Genomic DNA, 25,615 nt, shown 5'->3' with positions numbered 1-25,615 from the left:
CGTCGTTTGAGGCTGGGTCCAGGTGCGGAGGACTCGCGGTCTGGAGCTTCACCTCGGCCTTTCAGATACACGTTGGGTGGCAGGGTTGGGCCGTAATGGCTTCTACCAGTAAGTGAACCTGGAGAGAGGCTCTCTACTGTTCCTTTTCGGCCTCTTGGGGCACTGGACACGTGGTAGGGAGAGGTGTGGAAAGGCCTATGATGTAATGACTTCCTGCAGTTGGGCATCCAAAGAGATTAGCTTCTGTGCCCCTGCTGATACCCAGCTGCTTTGCTCCTACTGGCACCTCATTCTCCTGCCCCTTCCCCTAAGATATGAACGTGTCAATACCAGGCAAAAGGGAGTTCTGCGTAGTTGGAGATATACACCGCTTGCTTATCAGTTGCTTCTATTTGCAATTACCGTTTTTTTTTAATTAAAGAGGTAGTTACTTCTTTCTGTCTTTCCATTATTGTCTTTGGGGAGCCCTGTATCTTCCTGGGTTCTAGTAGGTGTATAAAATAAGAACAGTTTGACCTTAGCAGAGAACTGAAGCACTGGAGAGGAGACTGTAAATGAAAAGCTAAAGAATTTAGTGTATTTATTTTTAATTTGCTTTAAAAAAAAACCAAAAAACCTTGTGAAGTGCCTGTTTTTTTGGTTTGTTTTATGTTTTTGTTTTTCAGTTTTTTTATGGCCAGTATTGGAGAGGCCATGTTTAGATTTAAACCTTGCTTGGATTAAACAAACTTTAAAAGCAAAACGTGTGCTGTGATATTCCACAAAATCTGTTTCATTTCCTTTAACAAATGCTGACATTATGAATGTTACATTTGATTTAATTTTATTGCTTTGCCGAGGAATGCCAGTTGTGTGATATGAGATCTATTTACTGAAAGGATGAGTTCCATTTGAAGGTAGTGCTAATGTGATATCTTTTAAAACTGAGTTTCCAAGAGGATAGCAAGGGTTGATCTCAGGATACAGTGTTAGGAAGGGGAGACTTTACAGAATCTAAAAAGATGGATTTCGGGGTTGGGAATATTTTTCAGATTTCTCACACTTGAAGTTTACTTCTGCATGTTTTGAATTTGGTGCAGAGAATCTGTTAATTAAAAGTTAGCTAACTTTTAACTTAGTAAAAAAATTAATGTAGGAAGGGTTTTCACCTTTCCTATGATTTGTAAGATTACAAAAGTAATTTAATTCCACAAATAACATTTATTTCTATTGCGCTTATAGTTAAAAATAATAACAGTTTACTATCATTTGATTTAAAAAAAAAAAAAAAGATTTATGTGAGAAAGTGGTATTACCAAAAATAGCCATGAATTGAAACTGGGCTAATTATATTTTCATGTAGCTTGCAGGATTTGCAGTAGAGATTTTGAGCCTAGTCATAAACTTTATGGTTTTATGTCCTAACCATTTTTTGGTGTCATAGGTTCTTTTTTCCTTCTCTGCTGTCTTAATCTCTCTTTAACTAAAATCTTATGAAATATTGTAAATTGAAACTCTCAGCCTTAATATGTTTAATACAGGGCACACATTTTATGATTATTTTTACTTTAAATTTTTACACCCATTCCATTTCTGAGTACCATGTGACAACTAATCCTTGAAGGCTAAACGGATATAATTTAGTTATAGTTTTTGTAAGATGACCTTTATCACAAGTTGCAGCCATGCAGGAACTTGCAAATCTTTGCTGATGGAGAGGGCCCTTTGAAACAGGCTGGTTTCATATTCCGATTATGACTAATAGCCAACCTTTTTTGTGTTTGTGGTTTAGTGGAGGCAGAAGAAGAGGGAAAAGGGAGAGGTCAGGAGCTAATTGTGACCCAGGTCCATGTGTCCAAGTTTCAGGAGTTGATTCCTGTCATGGTTAGTCATTTTGGAAGCATGCATGTGCATTTAAACCACACTACTTTCATTCTGAGTTGTGCATTTGGGTTTTTAACCTCTACAAATGTTTAGAATTCAGGTTAATATCTCCAAGTCATGTGTGCACATAGGCACAGCATGCAGGACGTAAGCCTTACTTATTTTGTGGCTTTTGGGGCCATTGCATTTCGAGATCCTGTAACTAGGATTATCACTCTAAGATCATAGAATGAAAGAATTAGAAAAGAAGCCTTGAAGGTCAGAATCGAGAACAGTGGTTTGAAGCTCTGGTTGCATATGAGAATCACCGGGGAGCCTTTAAAAAAAATACCAGTACTCAGGGAATCTGATTTAATTGTGCTGGTGTGTGGGTTAGTGTTTGGTGGTGGTGGTGATTCTTATGTACAACCAAGGATGGGGTTCACTGATGTAATTTAAGTCCCTTATTTTATAGGTGAAGAACCTGATTCTTCAAGTTATTTAATGACTTTTCTAAGATCACACAGCTAGTTAGTACAGAGATAATTAGTAGCCACAGTTCTAGAGGTCTTTCGTCTTAATCACACTATTTTCCTCTTTAAATTGATCTTTTTTAAGGTCATTTACTAAGTAATGAAGTAATGAACAGTCTTACATAAGTAGAAGTTGCTTTCCTGAAAAGCATGTGTGCCTGTCATCTAAAAATGTCTTGGTTATTATTTTAGCATCAGAAAGATAGAGGACTATTGATGGAGGCTGAGTGCGTGCGTCATGTTTGTATAGCTGTCCAGTGTCTCTCAGTTTGGGAATTTGGGAACTATTAAGTCATAAAGGGGCAAAAAAGATAGCATTTTAACAAAAGGAGGAAGTTCTTGGTTAACTTAACTTGTGTCAGAGGCATATTGTGCCAGGGAGAAAGGTGATGGCTATCTCACAGGTTCTCTCACCTCAGGCGTTAAAGTAGAAACGAATAATCAGATGTGGTTAAGAGGAGAAAAGGTTACATTTCCTTTAATTCTCATTAAACTTACTGGTACTGCACCCATATGTAAGCTGGTGAGTCCTCTTGGTTCCGCCTGTGTTGGGCAGACCTCTAGGACTCCAGAGTTTCCCTTGTAAGGCGTTTTTATCACTTATTCTCCTGCACACCCACACCTGCATTTCCCATGGACCAGGGCACGGAGACATTAGGCGGCCACGCGTTTCGATGGTGGTTCCCACAATTTCACAAAAGTGTGTGACGACTTCTGCTGCTACTTGAGGGTAATTCTTCAGGAGACCGAGACTTTCCTTCATGTGAGAATAGACACGCGCGGCTTCTTTCCCAGGTAAAACAAGGAGGGCTGACCTGCCACATAACGAATGCTTGTTGACGTCCTCACCATTCTCGTTTTTTAGATTAATGCATCCAGTTCATTTCAACCCACTGTACTAAGAAAGTGTTCTTTTAACTGCACTTTTTGTGTTTAAGAATATATTTTTTAAAATTTCAAAATGACAAAGTCGTCCTAATTCCATGTTGGCTCATAATCTTGACCTCAGTCACCTTTGGAGTAACTCACCAAAGGGCCAATTATGGTTGTGGGTGAAGAATCTGTCTTCTGCTTGGCCCATGTTGCCAGAGTGCTGTTTTGTAATTTCCTTTGGCAGTACTGTCTTTGTCAGTGATTCTCAACTCTTACACTTCCTCTTCCAAAAGCAGCCGTACACGAGGGGGGCTGTCTTTCCTCTTTTTCGAAGCTGTGTCATTGACCTACGAAGTGAAGAAATTGGCCCTTGCAGACTTCGCTCTGTGAGCCCCATGTAGCAGAGACTCTTTAAAAACGAAGCTAAGTTTATTTTGATATGTTTATCTCCTTCTTAGAAAATGAAATGAAGACTATTTAGGAGGGTTCTATTTTAAGAGAATGACACCATAGAAGAACATCTTGTCGTTAAACTTTTTAATACTCTACTTGTGATTCTTACTTAAAACCTGTGAGATATTTTTATTTGGAAAATTAATGAAGAGTCCATGTCCTACTACAAAGTCATTGACTTGCTCTGGTCAAAGGTTAGCAGACTCCATCCATCCAAAGATCTTCATTAAAAAGTGCAAAGATTAGACCATCGACTTACCCACTGCTGATCCCGTCCGATTCCAGATTCCCAGGGCTGGAGAGCATGGGATTTATTTTGTTTTCAGACCCACTCATCTTGCCCGTAGGAAACAGACTTGATCCTTTTATTCTTGACCGCTCATCTTCATCCTCAGCTTTTCCTGTATTACACATTGAGGGGTCCTGAAGAGCCAGTTTCTCTTTTTGCTGCTGTAGAAGGAACTGGGGATGACATATACACAAGTGGGTATCAGTGGTTGCCACAGCTGTGGGTACAGTAAGTGAGTAAAAGATTGGAAGAGAAAACCGTCTTGACCCATTTACATCCCATGCCATTTCATTCATTCAACAAATATTTCTCAAAGGCATTCTGTGTGCAAAGTATTCGGTCGGCCCCAGGGATAGCGTAGTAGCAGCACAAGGCAAGTAAGGTTCCAAGTCACAAGAGTTCACGTTCTATTGGAGAAAGGCAAAGTAAAACGTGCAAAGCTGTGCTCTGAACTTGTCATTGTTGTCCGTGCTCTTCGTTTTTTGTCACATGTGTACTTCTGCTTTGCCTAATGTTTCAGCTCTGCAGAGAAGTTATCAACAGATGGCAAAGTTGGTGTTAAGCTCTGGCTTGGAGCTGGCTTTTAATTCTCTACAGATTATTTTCAGCTTCTTTGGAGCTGCAAGGCCACTGTGACATGGCTCCTGTAGTTGGAATCTGTCTGGGAGAAGCTGGGGCTTTCCCAAATCTGCTCAGGTTAGAGTACCCCTGGGGCCCTCGCGGATCTGGGACCCCCGATTCTGTCCCGTGGGGCCTGGTGTAGGCGTGGCTCCCTTTGGAGTGGATGTGGAGCCTTGAGACAGGCGACTCAAGTTCAGAACTAGAAGAGGTCTTAGAGGTGATCGGACTATTTCACAGGTGAGGAGACAGACCAGGAGCATGCTGAGGGGCAGTCTCAGGGACCACAGCTCGCGGGGGCAGAGCTAAGCGTGTGTCCTTGTTAGCCCAGAGCTTCACTGTTCTAGAATGTCTGCTGCTAACCATTGTGGTTTCACAGCTGTTCGTGTCAGTGCCTACATTTCTGCAAACTCTTACTTCATTTGCTCTTCTCTGCTCCCCTCCCCCTCCTGCAGGGTGGCTCCTATGAGAGGAGCTGTTCCTCCTTTGCATTCTCCGTCAGCGCTCTCAGCTCACCTTGCTGGAAAAGGCTGCTCTGTCCACCCCGCCCTACCCAGCCCACCCCTGACTCCTGCCTGTTTCTTTTGTCATTTTTCTGTGACTCCTGTATGTTCCCAAGTACAGTGTAAGATCCTTGAGAACAGGAATGTATCTACCAGACAAATACACGTTTCTGATATGTGGAGCTGCTTTTGGTGTCACTGTGTCCTCAGCCCATGAGGACAGCTGTGTTCTGGGTTTGACAGTGAAAGGGGGTGATGTGACTTAGGAGTGAGGTGATGTCATGTGTAGAGTCTTTTGGATACTTGTAGCTCTGAAGGTGGCCTAAGTCTTAGGCCTCCTAGTGTCGAGCTTGATGTGATGTAGTGTAATTATGAAATGGTGCTCTGCTCTCTAAGGCAGTTCTCACGGTGTCATGTTTCCAGGCGTAGACGTCTCTGAAAACTTCATCAGTGCCAGTCACTACCCAGCACAGAAGCTGAGGGAAGCCTGATCTTTCATTAAGAGAAAGTTAGATCAAGTCTGCTCTCTGTGTGTGCACCCCACTTTATGCAGTGTCCATATGTATTGTCTAGAAAGACTCACTACGGGATTTGTTCAGCCTAAAATTTACTTGCCCACTTCTCAGAGGAGCAAAGCAGTTGTATAAAACTAAGTTGTCTGTAATGTTTTGCATTTGGGGCTATATGTCCCAGATATACTTGAAGTTTTATATCCATGGATCAGAGAATAGAAGTCACGTATGAAGGAAGAAAAGAAAGCAAGCAGTCTTTGAGACGGACTTCTTCAGAGGGCCAGTCTGTAGCTCTTGTGAGCTAGAGCTTTCTGAATAGGTGATAGGCTAGTGATTATGATAGAGGATCCAATTCTGATCCCATCAGAGACTCAGTATCTGTCACCATTTTACTCTTGACCAAACAATTGTCATTTCTCAGTATAACAATTTCCCAAGTCATAAAAAGCACAGTAGCAGGCATCCATAGGACATTGTAATGTATTGCTCCTTCCTGGTAAAATGCAAATGTATGTTGGAGTACGTTTCAAGCTGGGTTTTTCTAGACTGTGCATCTTCCGCTTTTCACTTGGACTTTTTTATGAGATTTTTTTAATCTTGAGATTTTTTTTTCCCCTGCAATGAAGTCGTTACTGTTCTGGGATAACATTACAAAGAGAAATGGACCAACTTCTCTGATGGGCTGCAGTTCTTCCAGTCACTTGCTACTCCAGTAATCGCTTATGGTGAAGAAGCCAGCTTATCCTGGGGACCCAACAGGCCTGGGTGCCCAGATGCACCCTCGTCCTGCAGTGGAGAGGTGAGCGCAGTGGAAGGAAAGCTCCTGGTATACTTGTTAGAGAGCAAGGCCAATGCAGGTAGAGACCCCTTACCCAAACAAAAGAAATTCATTAGCTTTCCCTTAAAGTGAACTCATCAAAAAGCCAATAGCGACAGATGTCAGGTTTTTTGGCAGTTTTCAGTATGTGTTTTGTAATTTCTTATTTACTTCTTTGAAGACCTTTGCATGTGTGTGTGGGAGAATCCATGTCATGTTTTTCCTTGTGTTTTAGAGGTCTAGAGAAATTTATAACTTGGTTCCTGAAGCCATTGAGAATTTATTTTAAATTCAGAGCCAGCAGAGGGAGTACACAAGACTTTAAGCTGATGTCAAGTATTTTTTCCTCACATAGCTAAAGTAGAACCTTGACTGAAAACAAAACCGATATCTTTTAACGCTTCTGTGTAGGCTATGTCGTCATTAGAAAAGGGTAACTTGGAGGAGGGGTGGTTAAAAACCTAAGGTAACTTTTTGAAAGGAAACCTTGCTCTTCTAAGACCCATGTTCTACATCCCATCCCCAAATAGTTAAATAAAAGCCTGTTTAACTGAAAAATGTCCTCCCCTGTCTTTAATCCTTTTGCTGTTCCACTTTTGATAATATATATGAATGTTCACGTATACCTAATACCAAACCTCAAAGTATGTCAAATGTTTAGGTCCGTGGAGTGTTCTGTGTTTTAGTGCTATATTGGTTGAGACTTTTGATATTTTCCAGAACTTCAGTTGGCTATGGATTGAGAAAAGGTAAAAACGTTATTTCCAACTCAGATGGAGTAGTCATGGATCCACTGGACATCAGAAGTTTGAAATTTTTTATAGTTCTGTAATGCTATAATTTGTTATTTCCCTCCATTTTTCCCTGTGTCTTGGTCATGGTGGTTTATTTTAATTTTGGAGTTATAGTGGGTTGAAAAGTATCCTCTAAAATTCATGTCTACCTGGAACCTTAGAATGAGACCTTGTTTGGAAATAGCATCTTTCCATAGGTAATTAGTTAAATCAAGATGAGGTCTTATTGAATTAGGCTGGGCCCTAACTCCAGTGACTGGTTTCCTTATAAGAAGAGAAGACTCTTGCACTAGATTTAGAGAAAACGAGTGAAGACTGAGGCAAAGCTTGGAGTGAGGCCCTTACGAGCCCATGAACTCCAGGGGTTGATGGGAGCTGCCAGGAAGAGGCCGGGAAGCAGCCTCCCCTGGAGCCTTCAGAGGGAGCCGGGCCTGCCAGCACCTTGACTTTGGATTTCTAGCCTCCAGCGCTGTGAGAGAAGATGTTTTGGTTTTTGCAGCCCCTAAATTTGTGGTCATTTGTCACGGTAGCCTTAGGACATCAACACGAGCATAGGAATGGAGAGAGGGACAGACAGGGCTGCAGATAGAGGAGAATAATAAAAAGGTGCCGTGAAACTCTTATAATCATTCATAGGTAACTTTCTGGTAATTTAAATTTCCTCATCTGCCGTGAGGATGGAATGGAGGTATGAATTCTCCTCTGTTTCCTTGTTAGAACTATTCGAACTTGTCCCTCCCTCCCATTGCTGCTAGAGTTTGTCCGTGGCTCGCTCCCCACTCCCACACTGAGTTTCTTCTTCTCGGCTTAGTGTGGGAAGCTGGTGGTGTGCGGGAGCGGGCTGACTGAGCTGTGGTTTACAATAGCTGGTCTTCGAGGGGAGAGGAAAGCCTGGGGTCCTCCGCGGGAGGAAGGCTAGTGTTGAAGAAGAATCTTCTCTTCCTGGTCCCTGTCAGGGTTTGAGAAGATGGAGCCCTGTCAGGTTCATTGGCACAGATGACGGTAGGAAGGCTAATCCGGAATCTCTTACGTTTCCTCAGCTCCTAATAAATATCCATCACTGTGCATCGTTAAAGATTTTTTACATGTGTGATGAGCTTTTACTCTAACAACAACTTTCAAATATGCAACATTATTACCTATCGTCACTATGATGTATGTTACGTTCCTGTGACTTATTTATTTTATAACTGGAAGTTTATAACTTTTGAAAAAAGCTCCCATTTTAAAAGTCTCTACTATGACAGTGGAAATGTGATGGCTGTGTGCGATGTCAGAGGGGGTAGTAGATGGGGGGAGGGAGGTTGACACTGTGAGGGATATAAATGATAAATGTCTAACTATTACATTGTTTTCTGCACTTGAGTAAAAAAAAAAAGAAAAAAAAGTCTCTACTATGTGTCACATTCTTTACATATACAGAAGGTGCCAAAAAAAATGTATGTACATTTTAAGAAAGGAAAAACCTGTACTAAAATTGTAATACTTAATATATAGATAACGAAAGATGAATACAAGTTCCGTGTATACATTTTTTTTGGCACCCCCAGGATTAGCGTTGATCCTCACGTGAATTCTTCGGATACTGTCTTGAATGCTTATCTTCCCAGTTTTGGCTGAGTCAGCGGGACACGTCTGTGTGTGTCGATGGGGGAGTGGGTTTGGACCCATGATTTAGGCTCCTTCCCTTGGTTCTTGTATGAGCTAAAAACTTAAGAGTCGAGTCAGTGCCTGAGCTTTTAGTGGGGGAGTAGAAGCAGTGGTTTTAGAATTCTGTTAGAAACCTGTTGCTTTAGGATTCTCATTTTTGTTTGGTCACGCATGCCCTTGCGTGACCATGGTTTACTATGGGTCAGATACAAAGTGTACCATGTAGAACAAATAGAGTGAGACATAGTGTGTAGAAATCCTTTGGTTGGGATATTACCTCTTGAGAAGTTTCTGCCTTGGGAGAACAGAGTATCTGCTTCTGTAGGCTTTAGGTAGGTAGATGAATGACAGTACCACCAAGAAAAATGGATTTCAAGAAAAGTGGATTTCAAGAAAAACAAAATTTACAAGAAGTTCCTGGGAGAAATTTGGTTGCTGAATCAGATCTCATAATTAAAGGTATTAAAAACTATTTTGTGAGGTGGTTGACTCTTTGCAGTGCAGTTACTAAGGGTTTTAAAGGCAGGCTGCCAAGACAGAAACAGAAAATGTTGCATAATGCAAGTTGCTGGCCAGGTTAAAGTGTTAATTGAAGAGCTTACTGCTTTTGTCTTCAAGGTAAAAATATGTATCAGTAGGACCTAAAGTGATGGTTTTAATTGGCCACGGGAATGCAGGACCCATTGACCCTAAGGTAAAATGTGGCTAACAGAATACTCATCTTATGAGTGTGAGGGGGAAAAATTCAGAATCTCAGTTTCATAGAAAAGATGGGTGAATAGTGTCTGGATTGTGTCCAAAAGATAGACTGAAACCCTATGATAAATATGGAGCCAGCAGAATGGTTCTGCCTGATAACTGAGCATAGCCACGGGGTGAGGGTGGGGTGGGGGGAGGGGCTGGAGGCAGTTGTAACAGAAGGTGGCAGTGGTCACTGGACTTCTAAAGGTAGACCTCTGGGTGTAAACCTGAAGCTTAAGGAGGGCATAAAATTATATCCACTATAGCTTGTTAGATGTCTCTTTGAAAACTGGTGCTACATCAGAAAGATCAAGTGGGTAGTTAAGTCATTAACTCACAGAATTCAAATCTGAAAACTGCTTTTTTCTTGAAGTGTCCTAATAATTGATTTTAAAAATGATATTTCTTTCATCATAAATTATCTAGATAACTGCCTTGGTTCCATATTTCATATTAAACTCGGCCGAGTGATGTTTAAAGCCTTCTGCTCACCTTCCTTTCCTTTTTTTTCCCCCTAATGTAATTTTAATATTTAAAAACTCAGTATAGCTTCTTCTAATACTGTAATGATTTTATAAAGTAAAATGCTTTCTGTCGATCTCTCCATTAGAACTTTTCATGTTGGTAAATTCCTAAAAAATGTTTACCTGATTTGAAATTCAGTGTTGCTGTAGCTCTTGCAGAGTTTTTACCTTACACAGGTGCTGTCCTGGGGCTTTGTGCCAACGTTCATTTCCAAATCGAGGACTTGTTCATCTAACCCTTCATACATTTGTAATTTAGTCTGTATTGGGTACCTTTTTTCTGTTTTTTTTTTTTTTTTTTTTTTTTTTTCCAGTTGGTAGAATGAGAAGGGACATATCTTTATTCACTAGTTATTTTTCAGTACGGTCCCATTGATAGGTTAATTTGCCATGTATGAATATACCTATCATGCAAATAAATAGTGGCCTATGGACTAAATTTTAAGCAAGGTAATTTCTTCTAAGTAAAAATTGAAACTCTGAGCCCAAACATTCTTTTGCTTTTCTTTAGAAAAATAATGATCATTTAGAGCAGGTGCAATTGTGTAACTTGGAGAAGCCTGGAATGGCTGTGAAAATGCAGTGAGCCTGATTATTTTACAGTTATCTTCAAGCTGATACCAGGGTGAGTGTGCTTGCTTTGGCACACGTGGGCTCTTAAGCTCCTGGTAGATAACGTCCTAGGTGAGCTAGGATACTTCTCTTGAAATTAGTGGCCTAGATCAGGCCTTCTATCTCCAGCCCTGCCCAATAAAGATAAGCTTACAGCCTTCTGTTTGAATAGATGCATGTGCTCTGCTTCACTGAATTACCTAAATCCGTCCTATTTAGTGTCTCCCTTTCCAAGAAACGTCCTTATTTCAGGCTGAAAGTCTAGGTCATTTGGGCCATGTGTTAGGCTTTACCCCTTTTAACCTTCATGTTGCTAAGGTGAAATTTGGCACTTGACCATCGCCATCCTTTAAGTAGGTGTAGGTATGTTCTGTAGGAGGTGTGTTGGGGGGTGCTTATTCCTGTAGTTTTGTAAAATCAGGGAATGCTCTGAGTCAATTTGTGGGCAGTCAGTACTATAAGTGAAGTGCCATGTTTTAAATTAGGAGAGCTAACTTGTGCTAGTGAAAACTTTCTTATAAGTTGATTTTAAGGTGATTACTTAACAAATGAATATTTTTATAAAAAATATCATTTTTAAGATGCAGATTTATCCACACTTTAGTTCTTTAATCAAATCAAAAACTTTGAAATGATGAATCCATTTTAACTGTTAGTGCAGTGAAACTATATCTGGATTTTTCTCTGTGGGCTCCCAGTGACGGCCTTGTGGATGTGAGCAGGGACTCACCTGATGTCTGTCTCTCTTACCTGCCCTGACATTGCCTGCTCTGTTTTGTGTTGATCGTTCTGCCTTAAACAGGATCATAAAGCTTTCAAACATTTTTTTTCCTAGCTTGTGACCACATGTATCTGTGCTAGTCAAGAAGGAAGAGAAAAACTCTATCTTGATTTTATCATCCACGTCTTACGATCTTACAACCTTGAAAACTCATTTGTCACTGTGGTTACTGGGATTTCAATCACCAAGTGCTCTGAAAGTTACTTCTTCAGTCTCTTCCCTCTTGCCTCCCCTTAAAAACAACAACAATAACAAAACAAACAAACAAACAAACAAAAAATTTCATTTTGGTCAGGGATAAATTTTATTTTTCTGGTACATGATTTCAAAGTTGAACTTGTAAAGAGTTTGTTTGTGAGAAGTTAAAGCTCTTTGCCTCAAGTTTCTAGTTATTAATTCTTCTGGAAAAAGAAGTACATCTTGTTAAAAGGGTTTCCTAATAGGTCTTTGGACTCTTTCCAGGTGGTTGGCCAATGAGGGCACTTCCTGGATTCATCAGGCATTTCTGATTTTTGAACCCGAGACAGCTGACATTGGGTTGATCCTTCGATCAGTCTCAGAATCTAAAAGCCTCAGTTTCACTTGTCCCAGTTGTTCCCTGCTACTCTCCCATTCTTTTCTCTTTCCTTTTATGTTTACTGGACATTGTCTAAAGGAGGCTTAGCTCTCTCTTTCCCATCCACCGATTATCTGTCTATGACATTTCTTTTCCATTAGTGGTTTTCAACCGCACTGCATTTGAGAATCACCCAGGAAGAGTTAAAAACAAACACACACACACTTGTGTCTACGTCCTGTCCTAGACCAAGTAGATCGGAATCTCTAAGTGTGGGGCCTGGACATTATATATTTTTTTAAATTCCCATGTGATTACAATGTACAGTTAGGATTGAGAATCATTGTCATAGGAAAATGAGAGATTTACAGCTGTGGAAGTTATCCACTATTTTAACACTGACTTTTAGACCTATTTCCAGCCTGTCCTGCATGGGAAGATCACAAGGTAGAGTTTACTGCTCCCTGGAAGCTGCATATAAAAGGAGCACCGTCAGCCTGGGATCCATGAGGACAGTTGGCGTCTAAGACAAGGGCCTCATTACCTAACAAACTGTGTTTAACTAGGATCTCCTCCTCTGCTTCCTTTCCTGTGAATGAATGTGGTTTCTTGAAAGTTTCCAACTCCCACCTGTTTTTCTCGTTGTCACTGGACCCCAGTGAACTTCAAGTTTTCAGGAATTTGTAAGAACTGGTGCTGCTTCACGTCTTTGCATAAGACTTGAAAACTGAGACACAAACTTAGTATCCCTCCTTTGTGCAATCTGATCTGATATACTAGAAGGTTCTATATTCTGATGCATAAAGTTGGTGGCTCTCAAATGTGGGCTCCACAGCAGCAGCAGGAGCGTCACCTGGGAACGTCCAAGAGCCTGTTGGAAATGCAGATTCTTAGGCCCACCCCGACATACTGAATCGAAACTGTGGACCCAGCAATCTGTGTTGTAACAAGATCTGCAGGTAATTCTCCTGCAACTTGAAGTTTGAGAACCACTGCTTTACGTCATTTGCTAAGTCTGGAGTTCCTCTAGTGACAGTTTAAGAGTCAGAAATCCAAATTCTCATACCATCTTGCTTCAGAATGCTGACCATAGTGGGAAGAGATGAATCGCCATGTTGTGGTTTCTGTTGAAATGTAACGGAGACCCAGCCCCTGGAGTATTCTAGCCTTCCCACAGATCCTTGCTTCGGGGTCGCCTTCTGTACCCTTCTGCGTGACAGTAACAAAGGACCTGCTCAGGTACACAGGGGAAGCCAGATGTGGTATTCAGAGGACTTGTATTCAGCCTGGACTCCTGTTGTTTTGTGATCTTTCCCCTTTAACTTGTCTGTTTTGGTCTTTGGGGGATGTTTCTAGGTTTCACACCAGCATCAGACGGGAGTAGTTGCACTGACTCATCCCCAGACGGTCGTGGGACATGTGGGAGAAAGATAAGATTAAAATGTGCTGGGTGTAATCAGTGTGCGAGGGTGAGTGACGCGAAGGGGGAGGGGAGGCCGTGGTGAGGAGATGGCATCCATCTCGGCTCAGGCGCCTACAGGGCGCACAGCCTCTCACCTTTACCAAGGTGAAGCCAGGTAAGGATCACAGCAAGCAGGATAGCTGCTGGTCGGCGACGGTGGATTCTGCAGTGCACTTAGCAGGGCCTCATGGTCAGTCACATCAAACATAGCTGATGGCTTTGGGAATATAAATAGTGCAGAGAACCGTGGCTTGGCCGCGACTTGGAAGTTCATTTAAGGACCTCTTAGCAGCTGCTTCAGAATGTTGCCTGAGATTCATAAATACTCTTATGTCCGACACATCAACCAACAACAAACAAACAAAAAACAGGATTAGTTTGGATTACTAGCTCACCTTTTCCTCCTTGAAGCCCGATCTGAGATGGCATGGCTTGGGCGCTGTGCTGCAGGGGGGCGGTGATCTGGGGTTCCTCCTTGGGCACGGGGAGGGCAGGCAAGTCACTCACCTCAGACTTGCCAGGATTCTTGAGAAAGGTCAAGAAGACAGGCACAGGGGTTGACATTGGAAGGTTCATGCAGGGGTGGGTGAGGCTGCATTGAGAGACTGGTGTATGGGGAGGAGAGTCCTGAATACTGTGCTGGGCGCCCTGTAAACAGTTTTCAGAAGTGGACTCCAGGAGAGTGCGGAGGACTTCTGAGATCAGAGTCCGTCAGGTGCAGCTGGTGGCGCTTGACGTGCTTGGCACGATGGGATGCTTCCCAAAAGTGCCGCTGCTCACGGATGAAAGGTGTCAGCACATGTCAGTTGATTTCCACTTTGGTTTTCCAGAAGGATGATCCACGGCTTGCTGTTCTGGGACAGGGAGAGGGGGGTATCTTGAAAAAAATGTGACATCTAGGATGCATTTACAGAGGAGTCAAGGACCTTAAGGAACCATCAGGCTCATAAGAAAAAGCCTCCCTGGCAGCAGGCGAAGAGCCTTGGCACCCAGCCCAGGGCTCACAGGGATCTGAGCCCTTAGCCTCTGTGGCCTGGATCTGAAGGTGGTAATAAGGGACATCTATCTGCTCAAGCCCTCTTTGAAAACCCCCTCTAAGAAACGGTGAGGCCTTTGGTTTTGAGAAGGAGGTCCCTGCGCCCCGACTTATACGTAATGCTGAACTGGGGAGAGCTGCAGTTGAAGTTGGAAAACTTTTATCCCCTTTCCCAGCAAAAGGCAAAAACCATGACATCTGCAGTCTACATTGGTGCAAATGGCGGTGATGTGTGCAGTCAGCCTTAGGTTTACTGCTCATTTTCGTAGCTATACCTGGAAGCTACTGTTAGTTGAACATTTATTATGTGCCAGACACTGCTGAGAACTGTATGCATCTTAGGTCTTCCTCTGTACAGATGAGTAAACTGAGTTACAGGTTGGTGAAATGACTTGGTCAAGGCCATACAGTTGAGTGACAGAGGCAGGATACCTGCGTCAATATGTCTCTACTTGGATGAAATAACCTCTGAAATAGTGGAGGGATTTTGATTTTATACTCCTACCTGAGACCTCACTGGGCTGTTCCTTCCTGTCACGTCCTCCTTTTGGTTTAAAAGAAGAGAAAGGAAGGGAGTTTGCTTGGTCTGTTCCAGTTAAGACAGCTGCGTTCTACCTGGCTTGTCACTCTTTCAGAAGCCGTAGAGAACAGGCTGGAGTGCTAGGTAGTGGCCAGGCCTTCACACGGAGCACAAAAGGCTTTTCAGACTTGCGCTCCCGGGAAGTGGAATTATTCTTAGGGATGGGACTCCCCAAACTGCCTGTTTTTTCTAGGCTGCAAAGCAGATGTATATTCCAAGGATAGTTTGCAGATTCCGAGCTGAGATACCGAGACGCCCTCACTGAACCGCATTAACCTTCCCTGTGGTCACGGCTTTCTCGCTCCCCCTCTCCCTGAGGAAGTGGACGCGACCTAATTGTAGACCACCACGGGGGGAACGGCCGCGTCAGGCTTGGCCTGGCCTCAGAAGCCCATGGGTTATGTAGGTCTAGCTTTTAGTTTTTGGATCTGCTTCACACTTGGAGGCCCAGCCCATTGTGTGTGAGGGTTTAAGAAGGTGAAGTGACGTGAACAGGTGTTGAATGATGGAAGCATGAGGAGGTGGCGCGGCCAAGTTGCGAATCGTGGATGATTACTTGATTGGCAAACAGGGATCTAGGCGCCTTGGATGATGGCCCAGTAAAAATACCTTGGCAGAAGCCAGAGGGCTGTAGCTGTGTGATTGTGATGAAATATTAGGGGCCATCGCTGGGTTTAGGACAGTTGAACCATTATGTAATTTCTTCAAAGAACATTATCAAACAACACATACGTACTCTCGGTTAAATGGTATCAGCAATGAGCACATTTTATAATTAATATGCAAACAATTTGCTTTCAGTTTCAGTCTTTGAACCATTGAGAAACTTTGGGGAGGAAAGTGAACCACGGCAGTTCTTATTCTGGAAGGAAAAAGAAGAAAACAGTTATTTTGTGGCTCTGGAATAGTAAAAAAGTAATAATGTTTGTGTTTTTATAATGTCTTCCAAGGAGTTCAGAATTATGAATAATTTCTTCTTTGTCAAGCTGGGAGAGGCGTTCTGTCTATAAAGTAAATATCCCAAAGTCCCCTGTATTTGACGGGCAAAGGAACGAGAAGAAAGAAATAGGAAACTGTATGTCCCACCTTTTCTCCATTATCACCCTTTCATGAAAAATGATTTGGCGCTTGCTGCCAAGACTTTGTTACAAGAACTTGGTTGTCTGGTATTTCTCATCTGCATTTTGAAAAATAAAGTATCTCTTTTTTCTGAGATTAATGACAAAGATAAAGCTTTCTCAGTGCTTTAAAATACAGGCTGCACACTCTCCAAGAAAAAGCCTTAAAAATAACCTAGACTAATTTTGGAATATTACATAAATGGAGTTTTTAATTATCATATAGGGACAAAATCTTTTCCTTGCACTCTTAGTCCCCAGAAAATAAAGGAGAAATCAACCTGCTTTCTTTGTTGGTTTGGCACAGGCCATTTATTTATGAGATGCTTAAGCAAGTGCCTACCAACTGCTTTTACATTAAATATAGGGCTCATCCTACACATCTTGTTTTCCAGATGTGGGAAGCGGGCCCAGCAGGCTCGTGACTTGTCCTAGAACTTGTGAGTGGAAGTGAAGGTGAAGCACGTGCTAAGAAGTCCAAGATTCCCAGCCCTGTGTTCTCGTGGGAGACAGTTTTTCATCTGAGAAGTGACTTGGAAATCTTTAGTTGAAACAATTCAGAAACATCTCTTTTCTCGGTCATTGACAAATAATATTTTTAAAGAGCTTGGACTTTTTTAAATGAAATTTTTTCATTCTGCATGTAAACAGAGATGTCTTACAAGAGGTAGAATAAATGAGCTGTTTGTAAGATAATGCACTTATCCTATTTAACTTAATACCGGTCAGTTAGGTTTTTGTCACGTAAATAAGTGACTCCTAGAAGATGGTAAAGGGTGGGGTTATTTCTTTTTTGAGGAGATAGTTTTCAGGGCAGATTTTTGATATTTTGTTTTCTCTTGCTTCCTGTGTATAAAGCTAGGAAAGCCAAGCCTGACCCAGAAAAAAATAGTGCAGTAGGTCAATCCACGCCTTGATCTATTATTTACTACCTGTGTTAGGTGTAACTGGCCCCACATCTGCCAGCCCAGTGGACTCCTGACTCTTAATACTTAGACTACCCTTCTCAGCAGCCTCACTTTCTGTACCTAACAGTCTCTGTCCATCTCCCTTGGGCCCTGTGTCCTGAGGGATTTTCTAGGGAAAGGACTAATCTGAGCAGCCAATTAGTGCTGAATTGATGATGGAACATCTGAGTTCCAGAACTGAATGCCTTGGATGTCATCTGATTTATCCCTTTCTTTTCTGCATGAGGAACTTAAGGATGAGAGATGCAAAGGCACTTACCTGACAGTGCACAGCGGGGCCACCCTTAGTGATGAACTGGCACAGTGGTCACCAGTCAGCACGGCTGTGACGGAGGAAGAGCCGCCCCCCTGTCCCGAGGACCGGTGCACATGCCCATGCCTGCCTGCACAAGTCTTCACTTCTGACACCACTGCGTTATTCTTCAGGGAGGAACAAGGCTTTTTTATTTCACTGTGGCCAGTCTGGAGGCATCCTGTGGAAATGTACCCGTGGAAGCCATCCTCAGTGGCCACAATGCTGCCTTAGAAACCTCTAGATCTGGAAAAAGGATTGCTGGTATAATGCAGTGACGGGGCCTGAGTTTTCTAAGTGGTTGTGACTTTGAGGGTTGTGACTTTGGGAAAGAGTTACATTGCCTGTCATGTTTCGAAGAATTAGTTACTTTGTGCCAGAGGAGTGGGTACAGTTGTTGGATCAATGGCTTTAATTGGTAGCAATTTGCTGCAAGAGGAATGTACGGTTGTTCCAGTCATAATGCTGGGCAGCCCGTATTGAAATACTGTTTGGTAGGCTTGGGTCTCTTTTCTTGGGAATCAAGTCCCCAAAACAGCTTTCTGTAACCATTCAGATCTGATTGATCATGCTAAGTTAAGCTCTTCGGGAGGCATTGGAGAAAGGTGGTGGTCTTTGCAACGAGCAGTTTCTTTGGCCTTGACACTGAGAGTGAAAGTGCCACTTCTGGTCACTTTTAATGTGACCAGGAGATTTCCGTCTCCACACTGATTATTGAAAAGTTTATAAAATGGGATTGCTAATGCTGCTGTGAATTAATCTATGTGTGTTTTAAAGGTGAACTAAAAATATAGGAAATTACCTGACTACAACTCCTGCGAACAAAGTTTTCTTGGCCACACAAGTGGTTGGAAATTCTGGCCCCTCAGCTGCAGATTGGTGGCAGCGGTGCTAGCTTCTGCCGTCTGGGCCAAGGTCTAGGCCCAACCCCAGAGCTTACGTGACACGGTCATTTGGGGACAGAGCATGGGCATGTGCTGCCTGGGCCACAGCCGTGATAATTCATGCCTCTGTTGCATTCACCCACCCTGGTGATGCGTGGAAGACCAGGATGGATGTGGGAGTGGCCATTGCCTTCGTTGAGTTTACAGTGTAATGTACGACAGGGAGGTGCCCACAAAACGTTGCAGCATTTCTAGGGAGACTGCACTAAGGAAGGCCCCGCTGGGCCCAGAGTCTGCCTGCCTGGAAAGAAAGGAAGTCTTGATGAGCCGTGTATCCCGGCGTGTATTTCTGCCCATCCTTCATCATTTTCACCTTTGATAATGAAATTTCTGACAGTACAGTGTGTTGTTGGAGTTCATTTTCTTTTGTTGATAAAAGTATTACAGTAATCAAAGAATTCCTTGTAAAAGTTTTGCAACCCTCAAGGAAAAGTGATAAAACACAGAACCCCGCTTGATAGATTGCAGGGTACAGGGAGGAGGGAGTTGCCTTTTCTATCGCTTTGGCTTTGTTATTTGTTTGTGTAACCGTGAAAGAATACTGAGTCTGCTTTTTGTAAAGGAGATAACTTGGCTCATCCCTACAATACGGAGTGTTGGGTGAATTAATGAGTGGAAGGCACGTAATAATATGTGGCCCTTGTGTAGTCCTTTCATGCTTTCACCTGGAATCTTGCCGTCTGGAAACTTGCATTTACAAAGATGCAGAGCCAGCTTTGGATGATACTGAGTCCAATGTGTGTTTAAAGTGGCTTGGATTTTCACTGGCTAAAGGAGGTTGTAGACTAATAGAATAATAAAAATGATAGCGTTTCCTAAGGAGCTCTGAATAGCCTCAGAAGCACTCTAATGGAAGGTAAAAGGCAGGAATCTTATTTCATTTCATCATAGTGATTAAATTCAAACATGGTAGCCAGCACAGGGTCACGGAGCTGTCTTTTTTGAAATGAGAAGTTGAATTCATGATCTACGGCTTTGGCTCTTGCTTTGCCATGTGGGGGAGGAAGAAATTTTCCTCTACCTTTTGAGGTTCTTTTGGCTGGTCTAATAATTAAAACTACAGGAGACAGATTAACGAGAAAATAACCAAATTCAATTACATACTGGAACCCCACATACACGAAAGGTTCAGAGCCAGAAAGGGAAAATGCGCTATGTAAGGCATCCTGAACTAAGGGATGAAGTCAGGCGCCTGGGGCTTCAGAGGGGAGCAAGGTCTTTTCATAGGATGATAAGAAGAGCAGCTGTTCAGTAACTAGAAGTTTGTCCTGCCCTGTAGACAGGTCATAAAAGTTTATCTCTGGTGATAACTCTCATTACGGGCAAGGCCCCCAATTTAGATTCTTGTAGGTAGTTAAGGGAGGGGCAGAAGTTTTTGTGAGCCCGCAGGGTCTCCTTTGCTTTCAGCTCAAGATAATCCACAAGCCAAAGCAGCACGTCTTGGGAAGGCCTGTTCTGAACCCATCAGCGTTGGTGTCTCCAACTCGTGAAGCTCATGAAGAATCTCTGCCATCTTATTCTCCCAGCTCCTGGGAGCCAAGGTTTCCCACCTGGAGTTTAAATTCTGCTGAAGGTGCCTAAAGCTAAGGCAGATAGATCGCACAGCTGGTCGGGGCATGCCGGCCCCTTGGCCTGCGCACCAGCCACTGACTGTTGAGTTTGGAGCCCAGTTAACAGTGTGTCCAGGGCTCCTTCCCTCTCCAGGAGGGCGCTGTGTACTGCACAGCGCTTCAGCAGAGTGAGGCCGGGCTCTTTTTCCCAAGACAGCTGAGAGCCTCTGTGAGGTGTGCCCTCTGCTTTTCTCCCATTTAGAAACACCTTTTACCTCCCATTAGTGTGCTTCTAAGGTTATTCCGGGTGCCTTAGGAAAAGCCATCATTATTATTAGATTTAGTCTGTAGTCTCCTAGGTTTTAGCCAAACTAAAGTCTGAGCCACTTTTAAATACACATTGGACTCATTATCATCCCAAATTGGCTTCCACGGAGTAATGGGGCTGCTTCCTAGGCATCTGTGCCCTTCCTTCCGGCGCTGCCCTTATGCATCCTTTCAGGGTACCTGGGAGACGGGCGGGGCACGGGCAGAAGTTCAGTTTCCACCTTGTCCACGACCTGTATGCTCAGCAGCCTCCTTTATTATTGCTTCTAAAAACTGACACACATCTCCCCTTCCTGGGTGGACGCAAGCCTACGGAAAAGCAAAGACCACCTCACCCTCAGATGTCAGTTGCAGATTAGGTTTATGCCTTGCTGTACTGGATGGCAACTTACAGAAATATGTGCAGTGTGAGAGGATGAAGCGTAAGGGTAAGGACAGGATAATACTTGACAGGTGCTAGAGTTAGGCCACAAGTTTGGCTCTTGAGTTTCATAGCAGCTGAAGCAAAAAGGGACATACGATCAGCTTCCAAATTTGTAATTGACTTTAAATAAAAACAGATCTGTTTCACAGAGGAAGCATAGCTTTTTCTGTTACCGAGAAACTTTTTTCTTCTTAGGACGTCATAAAGAGAATACTGACCTAATAGATGACTTTCTCATGTTTGAAATTTGGTTCTCCAAGGTTGTGAGCCAGTCCATTTGTTGGAGCATTCTTTCCTCAGTGATACACTTCCGTCTGTCCGTCTAGCCTTGTAAATCCTTTTCTGACATACCGCGAGTTTGGTTGGGTGTGTATGGCTCCAGATTTACCTAGGAAGTGACCGGGACTCCACAGATGAAGCCAGTTGCCTTAGGTTCTTTGAGAAAGTTCTTGGAGCAGCCGGTGGAGAACAAGGAGACAGGTGGGGAAACTAAGAACTGAGAAGAGGTGGACCGGAGGCAGAAGTCTTGGAAGGGATTGCCTGTGCCAAGAAGAAGTGGTGGGAGCTCAGCAGAGGGCCTGGGGCGGACGGGAGAGCCCAGCACGCGTGCACTGCGTGGTCAGGGGTGTGAGACGAGGCAGGTTCTCGGGAAGTCGGCCTCAGGGAAGGGGCTCGGGAGGGACCCAGGGAGAGGATGAACATGTCCGGAGCACCGTCCTCACCGCAAACCTGAAGGTAAAGGTTATTCCTTTTTAACTGCTGAAGAAACAGGCTGGGAGCTGGGTCTGGCCCCTGATGGGCTCGGTGGGCGTTTTGGGGATCTAGTGGGCCCAAGCTCACCCAGCTTCTGAGACGCAGTCTGCCAGCCCTCCTGGTTCCCACTCTTCCATCAGAGGTCTCTGTTGCTTAGAACAGTTGCTCAGGGACGGAATAAGCCTCCTCCCTGGGCAAAATTGGTCCCCAAACTGCTCAAAGGAGTGAAGTGGTTCCATCGAGGGCATCAGTTATGGGGATTGATGGAAGTGGGGTGTCAGGCAGCACTGGGACCTCTGTGTGCCCACCTGTACATAGATTTTGCCAGTTCACACAATAATGTACGGTCTCTCCCTCTCGTGCGCTCTCTCTCTCTCTCTCTCTCTCTCTCACTCTCTCTCTCTCTCTCTCACACACACACACACACACACACACACACACACACGTGCGCACACACGCTCCACACTGCCTTTGAAGTGAAAGCTGGGGCTCAGTCCTCCCTTGTTTTTCCTCCCCTCCGTTTTAGGCCAGTCCATGTTCCTGCAAACAGACAAGGCATTGTTTAAAGTACAATGCACTCTCCTGCTTTTGCATTGTCATCAGAAACCCTTGACGAAATGTTTAATTTCTCTCTGAGGTTATCTTTACTTAGTTGACTTTCCTGATGGTACATTTAGTTCTGGAACCTGGGAGTTTCCTTTTGACCACCTGTGTTGCATGAAGTCAGTCCTAGGACACAGTATTTTTATAGAAAGCTTAAGGATTCCTGTATTTTAAGATAACTCAGGCCAGTGTTCCCAGACTAACTGGTAACATTAACTGGGACACATGGTAGCAAAGGGCGCCTCCTCTCTCCATCTCACCGGACCAGCCATCTTCCTGATACCCCAGTTTGCAGTAAAGCAAGGGGGATCTGTCTCCTAAGTGTTAGGTTCCATCTAAAAATGAACATAATTTTTAAGGCAACTTTAACGGATTTAAAAGCTTTAAGTTCTTGTGACAATCTGTTAACCAGTTGCATTGCTTGTCATTCCATTTAAGAACGTGTCATCATTTTTATTTTTTATTTATTTATTTTTAAAGTCAACCGTTTTTTTTTTGTGTGTGTTTTTTTTTAAAGATTTTATTGGAGAAGGGGAAAGGATTTTATTGGGGAACAGTGTGTACTTCCAGGACTTTTTCCAAGTCAAGTTGTTGTCCTTTCAGTCTTAGTTGTGGAGGGCGCAGCTCAGCTCCAGGTCCAGTTGCCGTTTCTAGTTGCAGGGGGCACAGCCCACCATCCCTTGCGGGAGTCCAGCTGGCAGCCTTGTGGTTGAGAGGACATGCTCCAACCAACTGAGCCATCTGGGAGCTCAGCTCAAGGTGCCATGTTCAATCTTAGTTGCAGGGGGCAGAGCCCACCATTCCTTGCAGGACTCGAGGAATTGAACTGGCAACCTTTTGGTTGAGAGCCCACTGGCCCATGTGGGAATCAAACCGGCAGCCTTCGGAGTTAGGAGAATGGAGCTCCAACCGCCTGAGCCACCTGGCCGGCCCAATATTTCATCATTTTTAAATTCATAAATTCAACAGAGATAGAGATGATAGGTGTGAGTTGGTTGTTTTTTTTTTAAATAAATTACTTTTGAACTATTCTCTAATATATATTTTTTTAAATTCATAGGTCCCTCTGCACTTGGGGCTTCTTGTTTTTGCTGGTGTGCTGACTCATTTCCATAGACCACTGACTGGATATATTATTATTATTTTTTAATCTAAACGATATGAAAAATTAAGAGCTACAAAAAGATACCAACTAAGGTGGTTACACAGTTGCATTTCTTTCATTAGTGAGCTGTCACATTTAAAAACAAATGGGATTTCAGAAATTGAGTTACAGTCAACTTTACAAGGATGTATTTGTCAAACAAAATTAGACACAGGTATGCATAGACACAGCCTGAGCTTCCTCCCTTCCTCTGATCAGCACTGCTTCTTTGTATCCCCTTGTCTCCTCCTCCCCCGCCAGAAGGCAGACTGAGGAGAGGCTTAGAATAGGAGACCGCGAGTGTCTTTGCGGTGTCCTGCGGGCTGGGAAAGGCAGTGCGGGCCGGCTCGCAGACTGCAGCACTCTGGAGAAACCCAGAAAATCCTACTGGACGGGACTTCACGCTCAAAGCCTCAGCACGTTGCTTTCTGGATGCTTTCTGCTCTGCTGGGATTATTTTCTGCCACTAAGCAAGCAAAACAAAACAAACACAGGGTTTGTTGTGGTGTGACTAGAAAATGGAAAAGTTTGAAGGAATACTGACAATTTTTGATGGAAAGTAATGATAGTATCTTACTTAGTTCCTTAGCACTTATTCAGTAAACACAATGTTGTAGGTTCTACTGTAGAACATTTAAACATTGACATTTCCTGAGGCTGTGTCCTGAGACAAAATAGCCAAACCTGTTCTTGGTCGGGTGGGGTTGGAGTAGTTTGATCCAACGTGTTTTGAGGAGAAAGAGGGATGGCATTATGGTGTCAGTGTACTGTGCCACCTGTAGCTGTTTGCCGTGTTGCAGCTTTACTTCTTCAGAAAATTATTGTTTTTGAAAGTAAAAAGCAATCCTAAGTGGTAGAGAGAAATGCAGGCTGTATTTAGATGCGCCTTTGTAATTTTTCCTGGTCACACACAGCCCACATTTGGGAGCTCCGTGACATCAGCGACCCCTGACTGGGAGCCGGGGAGTTTTGAGCAGCCCAGGCCTTGGCCACCCTGGGCCACAGGGACGCATGGACAACCCGGATCCTTGCTCACTTCCTCTCCAAGTCCTGGGGACATTCAGTACTGAGAAGGACCGTGCGCTGCACAAGCACTCCTGCCAGGCGTCCTCTCAGCCGGCGTTCCCACTACCTCGGAAAGCGCTTCACCGGGGGCAGGCTTTTGTTCTTCGAGTGCAGGCGTGATTTCCCAGCCAGGCACCTCTTCCCAGATTCCAGGGCCGACTTGCAGGCCCCCTCCCCTGCAGTCTGGCGGGCCTGCAATCGCAGCTCCGGCGGCCGTTCACTTAGGGGCAGGGGGAGGGGCCCGGCGGGGCGGGGCCTGCCGCGGGGGGGCGGGGCCTGCCGGGGCCTGCGGCTTGCAGCGCAGCTCGGGATCCTGTGACCAGGGCCTATTTGGGAAAGTGCTGCTTTCTTTAGATGCTTCTGGGAAATTTAGGGGCTTTTGGAGTATACAGTGTTGCTTAATGTGGATTCCAAGACACAGCCTTCTAATTGCGAGTATTTGAAAAAACGGTTTTATACTGCATGTGAGTCAAGCTTAAGTGACCCTTTGCAGTTTCGTGAGTTATCAAAACAAAAGGCTGTTGCCCGGGATGAAATTGTTGCAAAACCAAGTGGTGTGTTTTTTCCAAGGAACTGTCACCCTCTAGATTTTATTCTTAATCAAAGGATATCATGTTGTATGCAGTAAGCCGTGATAAAAACTCTTTAAACGCTAGTATTCAGACAAAAACAGGCACATAGATGTATAAAGTTAAATGTGAAGGCTGCAACTCATTAACAGGATTTAATATAAATCCTTTTTTTGAAGGATAATCAAATTAGAGGAAGGAAAGCTGTAATGGATAGATAAAACCAAACTACTTATTTAGAGACTATAATAGGCAAGAGTTATGAATGGAGAATTGAGACTGCTGTTTCTGTCAGAATTTTGGATGCCGTGCTCACAAATTCTATTATGGTTCAAAAAAATATGCAACTTTTGTCATTTTAGTCTTGGAATTATTGCTCTTTTATGAGACCCATATTACAGCTTTCAGAGGGAACCACAAGAGCTCATTCTGGGTCAGCTGCCTCATTTGATAGAAGAAACTGAGGCCAGAAGTTGGTGGTGGGCTCAGAGCAGCAAGCTGGTTGGTTAGGCAGAATGGTCAGGAAATAGTCTCACTGCAGGCAAAGCTTTCCTTTAGTAGGTGCTGTTGCCTGCCTCTGTGACTATTATACAAAGACCTGCTTGGGGCCTGGGCAGGACAGTGGGGGCCGAGGGTACAGATATTTCCTTTTGCTGCTTCTGGGGTATTCAGAGTTGCTCAT

The 25,615-nt window shown here is 43.7% G+C and overlaps 1 protein-coding gene across 4 annotated transcripts in view; it reads left to right on the top strand.

Moving 5' to 3' along the window:
• Positions 1-25,615, top strand: part of FOXO3 (forkhead box O3) — a 110,528-nt gene that overhangs the window by 4,377 nt on the left and 80,536 nt on the right. The gene's annotated exons all lie outside the window — the stretch shown is intronic.

The sequence above is a fragment of the Rhinolophus sinicus genome, chromosome 2, assembly GCF_057876585.1.
Source record: "Rhinolophus sinicus isolate RSI-liver-muscle chromosome 2, RSI-T2T, whole genome shotgun sequence".
Classification (NCBI taxonomy): Eukaryota; Metazoa; Chordata; class Mammalia; order Chiroptera; family Rhinolophidae; genus Rhinolophus; species Rhinolophus sinicus.
The sequence above is the reverse complement of the archived record's forward strand: the minus strand, read 5'-3'. Positions and strand labels throughout refer to the sequence as shown.